Source organism: Ammospiza caudacuta, chromosome 1, assembly GCF_027887145.1.
Source record: "Ammospiza caudacuta isolate bAmmCau1 chromosome 1, bAmmCau1.pri, whole genome shotgun sequence".
In the NCBI taxonomy this organism is placed as follows: Eukaryota; Metazoa; Chordata; class Aves; order Passeriformes; family Passerellidae; genus Ammospiza; species Ammospiza caudacuta.
Genome location: NC_080593.1, coordinates 114,589,856 through 114,602,615, shown reverse-complemented (window position 1 = coordinate 114,602,615; position 12,760 = coordinate 114,589,856).

Here is a 12,760-nt window from a genome sequence, read left to right as displayed (position 1 = left end):
AGATCAGCATGACGTACAACTCAGAGTAGCAGCAAGAGTTAGCGCAAGGCTGGCCAGAGAACTGTGCTTGTGTGCTTGGTGCAGCACCAAAGGATGTAAATAGTGCAAGCCTCATGCGTGAGTGTAAATATTTCAGCAAGAATGAAGGCAGACAAGCAGTGACTATAGGACTGTGTTTATAGTGACAACTACAGGCCTGGAGTACAGGGCAGAAAACCATGGGAGCCCCTTGGGAGCTGCACTACATCAGCTCCTCCCAGTGCGGAACAAGCCTGTTTTCCAAATGTGGGTCTTTGCCCATTTTGTCACACTAAATCCCTCTCCAACTTTCTATGGGATCATCAGGGGTAGTGTTATTAACCCTCCTTCCTGGGGAAGCACATGCTACCTCCAGCTTCTGGTTCACCCTGGGATGAGTTTATATCTGAAAGAATAAAGGTATTACCCAACATCAGCAGGGCAGGCTGAGCCTTGCTGGGAAAAATCCCCAGAGGTGCAAAACTCCAAAGGCCAGCAGATCTGCTTTTGCAGGCTGAGGTTTGGTGCAGGTGGCTGGTGGTCAGGAGGAACCAAGGCGCTGGCTGAGTGCCTTTTCTCCTCTCCTGGTTGCACCTTCCCACGCACTGCCAGCCCCAACCAGGTAGCCACCATCCGGCTGTGTTTCCTCCCTTTTCCCCCTCCATACCCAGGCCAGGCTGGAGGTAATCCTTGATGGGTTTTTTTTCCTGCAAGAGGTTTAAATCTCCTTTCACCATCTTGGGAGTGCAGCGTGCCTGCAGCCCTGGCTGGCTGGCCTGGCTGCCACCTCTCATGACGCCCTTTTTATTGCCAGATTAGGGGACATTGTCGTGACGCGCGTGAAGCCCTCCAGATAAGGCGCTGTACAAGTTCCAGCAGGTTCCAAATACAACAGCACGGCTTTCACATCCAGCCCACAGGATCAGAGTTTATTTCCCCAATGCAGACAGCTTTGCACTGCCTTCCTGTTAATTAAAGTACTGATTACAATACTACACTGTTTACATGCAAGATTTTGCATGGTCTTGGCCATTCACGTGCAAATGAACTTGTAAGCCTTTCTGTGCCCTAAAATCTGCTGATGTCAGTCTTCCAATTCTAACTCTATGTTGTAGGACATGTGGCTTTCTATAGCTTAGCTTTGATGCCCCCAAGTCATATTATCTCTATTCTGAGCTTCATTATGATAAATCTTTCACTGGTTTTAAATCGAAAACTTTAATTGTACTGTACTTATTCAGCTTAGGTTTTGGCTCCTGAAGGCAGCAGTTTTAATTGCATCATTTGTATAGTGGCCCAATATGTTTTGGTGTGAAAAGTGCATTATCACTTTTAATTTTGCATTATTTTCCCCATATGTTTTAGTTACACTAAAACTTCAGATGGGAAGTGATGAGGCTTTCCCACTGTTCCCTCATTCTCTCCTCAGTGTTTTTTTAATGAGCTAAGACCACACTATTTTCTTTTGTTCTCATCAGTTGAGGTTTTAGGGAGCTGTTTATTTGTAGGGTAATTCTTGTATTTATGTAGAGCAAGGCATTAGACATTTTTATCCTCTACTTATTAACAAGCCAGATGGTACCGGCTGCTACCCACACAATTCCAATTATCAGATGGCAAACTGAAATATACGTGGGGCAAATGAGAAGATGTATATTAAAGAAGCCTCATGTAGAATTGGCTTCTCAAAGATGTTGATTCACAAAGGGGTACAGGCAATTAGGGTATGACAGCCTGCTGCTGAATGTACAGCATTGGCCTGAGGGCACAAGCGTTCAGCTTCCAAAATTTTAATACTCTCTCTCTTTCCCCTGTGGTATGAGTACACATCTTTGAAATCTGATTCAGGTCTTTCATCCTTTAGACTTCTTGTCCATTTCAGAGTGATATGAATTATAAAAGCCAGTCGGTAACTTAAGATACCCCAGAAAGATGCAGAAAAGCTGAAAATCAACATGAAGTCTGTTCAACACATCTCCTAATATCATCCACTATCATGCACCCCTTGGCATGTACCTCAGTAACACAGAATAGCTCTAACACTGAAATCTAGGATCCAACCAAGTATTACTATTCCAGGTCTCAAATTTACCTAGAAGTTACAATATATACATGGATTTTTGTCTTAAGAACAACTCTTAACTTCATGTTTAAATATAAGGAGGTCTGGTCATGTTGATTATGGCTGGCTTCATGGTCTTTTAAAACAGCATTTGAAAATTCAGAACCTAGACCTAGTCCTTACACAGGGATTCACCCTAGATCATTGACACAGGCTGATAATAAAGAATGAGTGTTCTGATGGGAGGTTTTATATTGCTTTGTTGTGTTGGGAGTTTCCTTTGGTGTTTGTTTTTTTTTTTTTTTTCTGTCCAGAAGACAGAATAGGAAAAGTGTTTGGATAAAAACTGTGCTCTTATGCCTCCTTTATTTTGACACAGAAATAACATACAGGAGTTGGCTGGGAAGATGGTGAATTATGTGGGAAACTTTTTTTGTGACATTTTTATTCCTTTTCTCTAACGGCTCAAGCCGAAGTGCTAAGCCAAATCAACCTGTGAAGAAACTGATGTCCTCAGGTCCTATCCACTAAAGGAAAAGTTATTTAAGCTAAAGTAATGGCTTTCTAAAATTCTTCATTTTCATATGGGCTACTAGCAGATGAATCATCTAGATGACTGGATTTTGCAAAAGTTATAATGTGAAGCATTTTAGATTGTTTGTAGTTTCTGTTTATAGTATTCAATCAGAACACCTCTTTGAACAGCTGTTCTCACAATTCAAGGGGAAAGGTGCTCTCCTTGCAGCTGTTCCTGGCTCTAACACTTATAACCTACATGTGTTGGCAAAGTGTCTTAATGGAATGAGTTTGAAAAGCAAATCTGCATGGTTTAACACCATTTACACTTCAAACAGCTGACCACATGCAAATGGCACATGTGCAAATTCTCACTCCTATTCACGGAGGAGTGAAGGATGTGCACAGGCATTTGTCTGCCATTTGGTTACACAAGTGTATGAATCCACAACTGTGAAGAAGCTGCTGCTGCTTCTTTCTCACCTTCCATCTGTGAAATTAGGGGCTAATAACATTCCTTGCACCTAGCTGTTAGCTGTAGACTTGAGCAAGACCTGCAGTCGTCTCTAGAATGCTCTCAATGAAACCCTAAGTGTAAATCAGCGGTACAGCTATTCACATAGTCTTGGGGAGTTCAGACACAGTTTTGTGGTTGGCTTAATAGATGCAAAAAATCCAAAACCAAACCCAAACCGTTGTCTAGTATACTTGTTCATTCCAGTGAAAGAAGCTGACTGCCTTCTTTATGTTACAGATATTCCTCAAAAGGGTTAGGCAAAGTAGAGATGTTCAAAATAAACATCTCCTTGTAGATCCAAGGTGCAATTGCCAGTTTCTCCCAGTCTACATAACCATCAGTTTTTGCTTCAGTACTCTAAAATCCACCAGGTCAAAGTTTAATTTGATTTCTCAAAATAAGAAAGCCAACACTGGTCAGGTGCTTGGAGATCGCTGACATCCTAATTATTGTCAGGTCTGGATTGCAAAGAAGTGATTCAATAGCTGAACATCTGTGTACTTGCTCACAGAGTTGCTGTTTCACCCCAAACAGCTGTGGAGTAGACAGGCAAAATTCTCTGCATGGTGATAATTACAGTGTGCATTACAAAGGAGGCATAGACATAAGAGCATGCAATCAGATTGGGTTTTTTAACTTTGGAACAGAGAAACACTGCTAGATCCAAGGCTAATATACATAAAATAGGTTTCTCAGCCAAAAGAGAGGAACATTTAGTTAGATATTAAAGAGGAATGAGGAAATTCACTTACTAAACAGGAAACTTTCTCCAATCTTAGTTTTGCTTCTGTAGAAACATTGGTTAAGAACTACCCAAGCACACAAACTCTTTCAGATCCTGAAACACAGCTGATTGCCTATAAAACTGAAATTTCCTTTAATATGCTTTATTGCTTGCTACATGTGCCTGCCTACTCTGTCCTAAGCAGTGGTGTCAGCTATTATATTATCATTACTGACCACCATGGTAGTGGTGACAGCTGAGTACCTTTATCAGAGCCCACCATCTCTTCACCCCCTATCTTATGCTCTTTCAGCCTGTCAGTCACATCTTTAGATGAACATTACTGCAGCTCAGAAGAGAAAAAAAAACAGTGAAATCTTCTCAGGCAATCTTTCAAGGCAAGCAGCTATGTGCTGCTGAAACACTATAAAGTAGAGCTAAAATGAAACAAAATGGAATTTCATGAATACAGCAGGACTGTCTTATCCCTATATTCTGGATCTGGAAATTCAACTTTCTTTTTCCTTGCTAGGAGCTGAAAGGCATTCAAGTATGAAACAGTGCCTTCCTTGGGTAATTCTGACAGTTTGAATTCTATGATCCAAGGTTCACATAGGAGTATGAGTGTGCTAGTGTGGTGTTTTGGGGATCACTACCCACAACAAGAGAGAACACTCTCTGTTTACCTCAGGTAAACAGAGCATCCTGGATGGTGGCAGGAGTGAATATATTATAAACAGAAGTATTATGCCAAAGTGCAAGAAAATTAAATGGTGTTAGGGGTACAACATTTACTGCAAAATGGCTGCATTTTATTATCACAGGGGTTTCTGGTATGATAATGACTGCACAGCAAATTCCTTTCCTAAGCAGTAGTTTAGTCCATGTGTTTACATTGCATTTATGGAGAAGAGAAATAGAAATCAAGTTTCTACTGTTTGGTTTTGGTTTTTTTTTTTACAAAAGCAAGTCTTGTTTTTGCACCTGAAATATCCAGGAACTGTATTTTGTTTGTCATCTGACTAGGTTCCAAAATATCACAATTTTTTCTCCAAGGGAAGATATTAGGCACACACAACAAGATTTGTGACAGAACAAAAAAGATACGTTACTCTATAAAAGTAAACCAGCTGTCAAGGTTTTGGTTGTTCCCTTAATAGGTAGCTGTGGAAAAGCATTGTTTGGATAGAATAACTGCAAATCTGGGATTGTGGCACTAAGCAGGGTGCATGGGAGGAAAATAAGGAAATGGAAGATTTAATTTAAAGTAAAAAATTTAAGGGAAAAGCCATTGGAGATTATGAGGGGTAACAGGAGCCCCCCTCCTGCCTGCAGTCAGGGCCAGGTAGAAGACAAAGGCTGGGCACTGACTGAGTAGAATGTTTCTCTGCTGAGATTAAATATAATATTCTGACACACCTGGAACAAAGCTGTGTGAGGTCAGTGGGTGCCTATCAATGGCTCTGGTTGCTTAAAACACAGGGCATCCAGCACTGATGGTGTTGTGGGTCCCCTACCAGGGAAAGGTGGGGATGGGTGCAGGCAGTCTCTGGCTATGGGGAGAGGCCCTCTGGCACAGGAACAGACCTGCACGGCCCAGGTTGGGCCCCGATGGCAATCCCCTCACTTAAAGCCTGCAGAGTTGGTTCATCATTGCCTGTGCCCCTGAGTGGCACTCAACACTCTGGTGTCAGCAGTCCCCAGGGGGCTTGTAACAATTTATACTAGCTGGGGTTCATCCCCTTGTGTTTTGTATCCCTCAACGGAGAAGGAAATTTCAGCAAGAGGCTTAAATGTGTTGGTGTGAGTTAACACAGTTGTTCTGCTGACCTTAATGGTGCTATTCACATGCTCAGAGCAAGGCCTGCACTCAAGTACACTGCTGAATCAGCTCTTGTGTGTGTACTGAAATACAACAGTGATTTCTGCAATCAAGGCCAGTGCCAAGCTCTGGTACACCCCTGCCTAGAGTCAAGATATTAGTCCAATGCTGCTGTGTGTAGTAGCTGGCATTGCAGCTCCTCTTCCCAGGGCTGCTGAAGATGAGCAGGAAGCATCCACACAAATTGGCTCATGCTGCTTCTTTAATAATTCATGTATTTTTGCTCTCTTCTATAGTTAATGAACCTCCCCCACTCTCACCCTTGTTCTCTCTCCCTCTCCCATTCAGTCAGTTTGTTGTGGTTTCATGTATCTAATCCATCTGTCACTCGATTATAGCTATCGAGCACCTGTTATGGATTTCTAGAGTTTCATTCAAGCTGTTGACAAGTTATTCACAAATTGGCCCTTGTCACACTGTCATCATGTGGAGTGCACTTTAGTGAATTCTTTTGGGTACACAAAATAATGAACAGAAGACAGCAAGGCTTCTGAATTAAGCAGTTTCCCCAATATTTAAAGAACCATTAACTAATTGCAAGTTTCTTGTGGGTGATATATATTTTTAAGCCCTTTTCTTAAAATATTTTGTCTTTTTCATGCAGACCCTTTTGCATGAATAAGCACAACACAACTTGATTGGGCTGTCAGGGCAAGCTTTGTTGACAATGATGCCTTATTCTATACAGTCTGTGGTTGCAGCTGTGACAAGTTGATCATTGCTTCTTCTGTACAATGCTACTTTGCCTACTCTGCTTTGGTACCAGCAGGGAAAGCAGAGGGCTGGTTGACTGATTAGCCCTCAGTCTCCTCTCCTCAGGTGGTTATTTGTTTTATTTTGCCCTGAAGGCTACCAGGCAGAAATCAGGCAGTGGAGGTGACAAAGGTCACTGTCCAAAAGTGAAACATCTCCTGAACAAAACGTTAGGAAAAGTTAAAGTTAAAGTTAAAAGCAGGTTCAGCTATGTCTTGAAAAATCCTCACTTTCAAATATCTCAGTACCAGAAGGTTTAGAAATGCATTTTTTCACCCAGCTTTTACTTCTGCTCCCATATAGGTGATACTTACTCTTAGACTTTTGTCCTGCACTGTTCATGTAACTCTTATCTTCTGTCTGTGCTTTGCTTTCACTACCCAGATACTCTTATTAATGTTAGTTTTTAGTATTATAGTAAGGATCTTGAAAGTAATGTGGTAGCAGGATAACATTAACATAAGCTACAAGAGGATTCTCAGATATTCTCCCAGTGTAGTGTATTAGTGGTAGAGAAGGTGGCATTTGCAAATACAGGCAAAGTGATTGATCTGTTTGCAGCTATGAGAGAAGTTATTTACGCACAATTTGGCTCAAAACAAGTAAATGTAGTGCATGCATATCTGTATATTTAAAAACTATTTTGCATCAATGAACATATGCACATTTTTCTAGTGTAGTCTGCAAATCCTTTGAATAAGATTCCAGGGCTTCAGTGTTTTTGTCTTTAAAGAGGATTTTTTTTTTTTATAAATTCAAAAGGAGAGAAATTAAGGTTTAGCAATTGCCTTGTCCATATGCGGTGCAAATATAGCACTACCAAATTATCTGGCAATTGCAAAGGGGCTAAATTACTTCTGCTCACTTGTTAGATTTCTCAGTGCTTAGGGGTTTCACGCTGTAAGATCCATTTTCCTTTGTAGTTTCACAGGGCGACACCCAGCTGCCCTGATCAGTGCTCTGATAAACCAATAGGTGGCAGGACTTCAAAACAAACTGTGAAATAATAAAGCCATGTTCCATTATAAAGAAGTTTGAAATAGAAAGTGCAGCTGCCTTAATAGTCAATAGCTTAAGAGTTATCTCATAAGAAACTATTTTTAGAGGGTTTTTTAAATATGTTTACAATAATTTAATGTTCAAATCTGTGAACTGCAATTCAGATGCTTGGAACAATTTCCAATTGAAAAAAACCCAGAGTTTCAGGGAAGTTATGGGTTATGTTTGAAAGGACATTTATGTATTAGAGGATGCTGATAGACATCCATTATTTTTAAAGCATGTAAGATTCAGATTCACACAAAAACTTATATACCGAAATATTTAGTCACTTATGCTGTGCAATACTGTGACACTGATCACCTTGAGGGATCCCAGCATCAATAGGTTATGATGATAAATCCCATTTCCAAAAACAACTTCCTCTGGGCCACGTCATACAATCAAACTGTGCACCTGAAGAGGCTTCACTGAACATTTTAAAACCAGATCACGGTGAATCCATCAGTGCAAATCAGTAATGATAACTTCTCACTTGCTGCCATCCAGCACATTCAAATCAGCCCAATTTCTACCTCAGCACCACAGTAATGAGCTGCTCTGAGCCCTGCCTCAAGCAAAGATTCTGCAAGCCCTGACACCAGGGTTTTAGCCTGGACATCTAAACGTATATATCCTTCTATCTAAACAATATAATTCTATGACTGGCTTACCCACCCAGCAGTGTCCTCAGTATGCCTGAGGCTGGCTATCTCCCAGCACCATGGCAGAAAAACAAATACAGGGACACCTCTAGATGGAAGAAAAGCTCAACTCCAGCCTACCTGACAGCTGAGGGATAATGAGAATAACAGAATAAGTGAGCAGAGACAGCCTTCAAGACAAGCAGAGGTTCTGACAACTAGGGCACAGGCTGCTTAAGCAGTTGACTTGGCTGCAGTGCCCACGTCCAGCAGAGCTCCCAGCCAAGGATCCTGAATGAGGGGAGCCACCTCTAAACTGGCATCACATCAGTTGCTAAAACACATAAGCCCCATTCTTCAGCCTTGCACTATTGGCTAATTCAGGCAGCTTCCTCGCTCAGCTGTTTGCCTTAAAAAGCTGAAAATCCCTTTCTTACAAGCTTAGCAATTCCCATGTAGGGATCCCAAGCTGCAAACAGACACTCAAGTTGGTGCTGAAATTCCAAGCTGTGAGCGGTCAAAGAGCTGTGTTGTGCATCTCTGCCAAACAATGCTGAAACCCATCTAAATAAATCCCTTCAAATCCTAAATCTTTCTGGCTGTCAGGAAACTAGGCTGGGGGGCTTAAATCACTTTTGAAAATTAGTGTAGGATCCTAAGTCACTTATGTGCCTTTGAAAAATTTATCCTTAAAAGTTGGATGCTCAAAAGTGATTTTCCTTCACAAGTACCACTGCTAACTTCAGAAGTCATCCCTGAAGTGAGCATAAATAAAATATTATTCATAGAAATAAGGGTATCACCAGCTGTCTGAGAAAAAGGGAAGCATAAAACAGGCCCAACATCATATTGGTGTTCAGGCTTTTTCAGTGAATTGCTTTAAAACAAATTGGTTTTCATTGGCTTTAAAAAAAACCCAAAAATTGTAATGTATTCCTTTTAATTTTTTTAACATATAAATCCAAATGTTTTCTGAGTATCCCTCATGGGTGCTGTGAGCCTTTGATTACAGGATTCTGGTAATGAGGATATTTTGGCCCTTTGAATTGTTTTTTTTGGGTGATGCCAAAAAGAAGTCTCAGGTTTTACAGCTGCTGAAGTATTGTACTGTAAGAACAGTCACAACACCTCTAGTCTTATTTTTGTGTAAAAAATAAATAAAGGTTTATAAAAATTATATGTTTTACCTTAATTTTAATTGTTGCTAGTCTTTCGGTGTGATTTAGGGTTATTCCTTTCTACTCTGAAATGGTTCAAGGAGTGAATAGCTTTAAGGAAAAGAGGTATCATTCCAAGAAGCAACCACTGAAGATTTGGGTAGAATTGTATAAATCTGGGCTAGATTAAATTATTGGTTACACCAATGAAAAATCAGCACAGATCTCATTTTTATGCATGCTTCTGATGCTGCTGCATTTCTATAATATGCATGTGTAGTGAGACATGAGGCTGAGCAGAAGACCTTGCCTTAGTTGTCTTAGTTGCCTTTTGCTCTCTTGAGCAAAAGTAGCTTTGTATTATCTACTCATTTCCTTCAAATGTTTTTCTTCTCAGCAGCTCTCAACCATTTTAAAAATGGGCCTTTTTTCTTTAATAATTTGGGCATTTCTTATGGTCATGTATGGGAGTGTTCTACGTGTAGTGCCATCTCTAGCACACCGCAAACTTTACATCCCAACCTCCATCTCGCGTCCCATTTTTACAGTCTGATCCCTCCAAAATAACTTTTTTCCATACTTAAAGAAGCCACCACTGACAAAGCAAGTCCACATGGTCTCAGCAACCCAGCCCAGAGCTTTGGAAAACAGAAACCTGCGAGAAGGTTGTCAGAGCACAACATGGGGGGAAAGTGAGCCAAGATAAAAACCAAACCAAACTAATTAGAAAAAAAAAAAGGCAAAAACCAACAAACAAACAAAAAAACAAACAAAAAAAATCCCTCAAACCAAGGAAAAAAATCTTCAGATCTTCTCCTGCTCTGAAGGTTTATCGAGTCTTTCCTGTACATCAGCATTTCAAGCACTGTTGGTTTGAGTTATCTCTTTGAGCTATACAGGCAGTCGTGGGGCTGAGGTGGCTTTGTGGCAGGCACTTGTGCTATTTCTTCCACTTGACAAGTATAATCTCCTGCCATGTCTTTTTCCATTTGCTTCTCTTGTTACTGAAGAAATGCTCAGTTTCATAAAAGCTGACATGCCCTGAGAAATTCCATGTACTCTTTCTTTTACAAAGCCTGTGCATGTAGATCTCTGAAGGCATGCAGGAGATTTTTGACTTTGCATGGAACAAATGCTCCCAAATTCATTGCTAGGGAATACCTGTGGGGGAAAGAAAAACACCAACAAAACCCATCCTACTTGCCTTTTGACATGTACTATAAAAAGACTTGAGTTAGTGAGAAATAGCTTATGTGCCCAAAATAAAAATGCACTGTATCAGCCTTTTTCTTTGGGGATTAGGAGAATGAAAATTGATTTATTTTTGGTGGCGTTTTCTCCCCTGGGTCTAGAAAAAAATCAAAACTCTAAATCATCCCAGGTGAGGGTTTTAAAAAATGCACGAGTGTACTTTTTTACCCCTTAGTAAATATTGTTGAATTTAAAGCTTGCACTAACTAATTGCTAAGACTTAAATGTGGACTATTTCCTCACAAATTTCTATAAACATGTTAAAAATCTTATTATAATTTGAATAAACATTGAAATAAACATTGTGCTTATTGCTTAGTGCTTGTTTTGCTTTCTTTAATTCAATGATCAACCACAGTCTTAGATGGAGAGGTTTATAGTAATGCAAAAATATAGCAGCTGAGGTCTAGAACTCTTTCTATGCAGATGGCAGGGTGGATCACTGCTCACAAATACATGTATTTGTATGCATATATGTGTGTGTGTATATATATATACACATAAATAACTTGAGCAACTATCAAATATATATATATATTAGTTATGATACTCTCAACTCTCATAGCTTTACATATAAACATAAATTCATATATTCTGATTTTGATGAGAATTATTTTAATTACCACTCAAGACAGTTGTCAACAGTTGCACAAATAGGACTGTACCAGAATGGTAAATTTTTGCCCTTTCTGCAAAAGGGTTTAGAAACAATATCAAAACCCACACAGGAGTGATGAATCAGGCTTGTCACATGAATTTTGACTCATTAGTGGGCCAGGTATACAGAAGGATGAGTGTATGTTTTTAACCAAAATTTGGTGTCATTTAAAGCCACTGTTTATTTTAACTCACTTAAGAGCACAACATTAAAATCAGCCAAGTAGGTAAGGGGTAAGATTCTCTTTCAATGACTTCTCACAGCCAAAGACTTTCACTGTCTCTATGCATTGACCTTTCAGCAAACATAGGGTGCGATTAAAGGGTTTTTAGGACATTATTGGTGAGTGCATTTTTTTAACTTTAATTTTCATGCTACTTTGCTTTTGACTATGCACCAGGGATATTTTTAGATTATTGATGACTGCACCATCTGGCTGTATTCTATTAATATCAGTATAACCGAGTTTCGCATCCTTCAGTTCAAACCCTTAGGCAACACATCTTTCCACAGCTACAGCAGGTGCTCCAGAGTGAATGACCTTGGTTGCATTAAGCAACAGAAAGTATTTGCTCATGTTTTAAGCAGTATTTCTACCTGTGCTTTCTGACAGTTGTGAATATGTGACTTCAAAGTAAGAGGATGGAAACAGATTTCGAGGTTAATTATCTCGTACCCTCAACTCTGAATCCATCTGGATTTTGCTGAATGCAGAAACTTGGTGGCTGGGGGGTTATTAGGAGTGTCATGGTCCAACAAAACTCTGAAGGACCTTGCTACTATGACGAGCTGCAAGAGAGCCCTCACCAAGGAAGTTCAGAGTCAGATTTGTTAGTCAAGAGGTGGGGCTGGACATGGAGAAATTCCATTTTTTTCAGCCTCAAAGAATTCCTGCTTGGTCTTATACATTGACCAGAAAGCAGGGCAGAGGGTCTGGATTGAGATTTTTGTAAACTCTTTTCTCATGGTTTCCAATCACCCCTTTAAGAGAAGGATTCAAATATTTCAGTGCTCATTGCCTTGCTTTTAACACCAGTTTCATCTGGCCTGCCAGTTTAGTTTTCAAGTTCTGGCTACACTACATGTTATTTTTAGTGCTTCCATAATTTTTTTTTAAATCATACTAATTCACAGAATTCTCAAGAATAATGGACTAAGCGCTTGACAAACTAGTTATACCAAATGCTGTACTTTGTTTTCATTGGTTATAATGCAACCATTTAGTCACAATTTTATAATCCTTAGATTGTGATGTTTTCCTCATTTTTTTCCCTGAGACTTAATCACTGAAAGCAAAAATTTGTTGACAAAAGGAGTTTTGATAACCACAGTGCTGAATATCCATGAACCTAAAAACAAATGCTACTCATAAAGTGAATTGCAAATAATGAGTGTCCTGTTTTTTCTGATCCCCATATTCTAAGGAATATTTACAAAAAATAGTATGAAAAAACTCACAGAAGCTTTTATAGGAAATTTATGAAGAAATAAAAGTTTAGTTATAGATACTGAATTTTTTGAGAAGCATTATCAATTATTT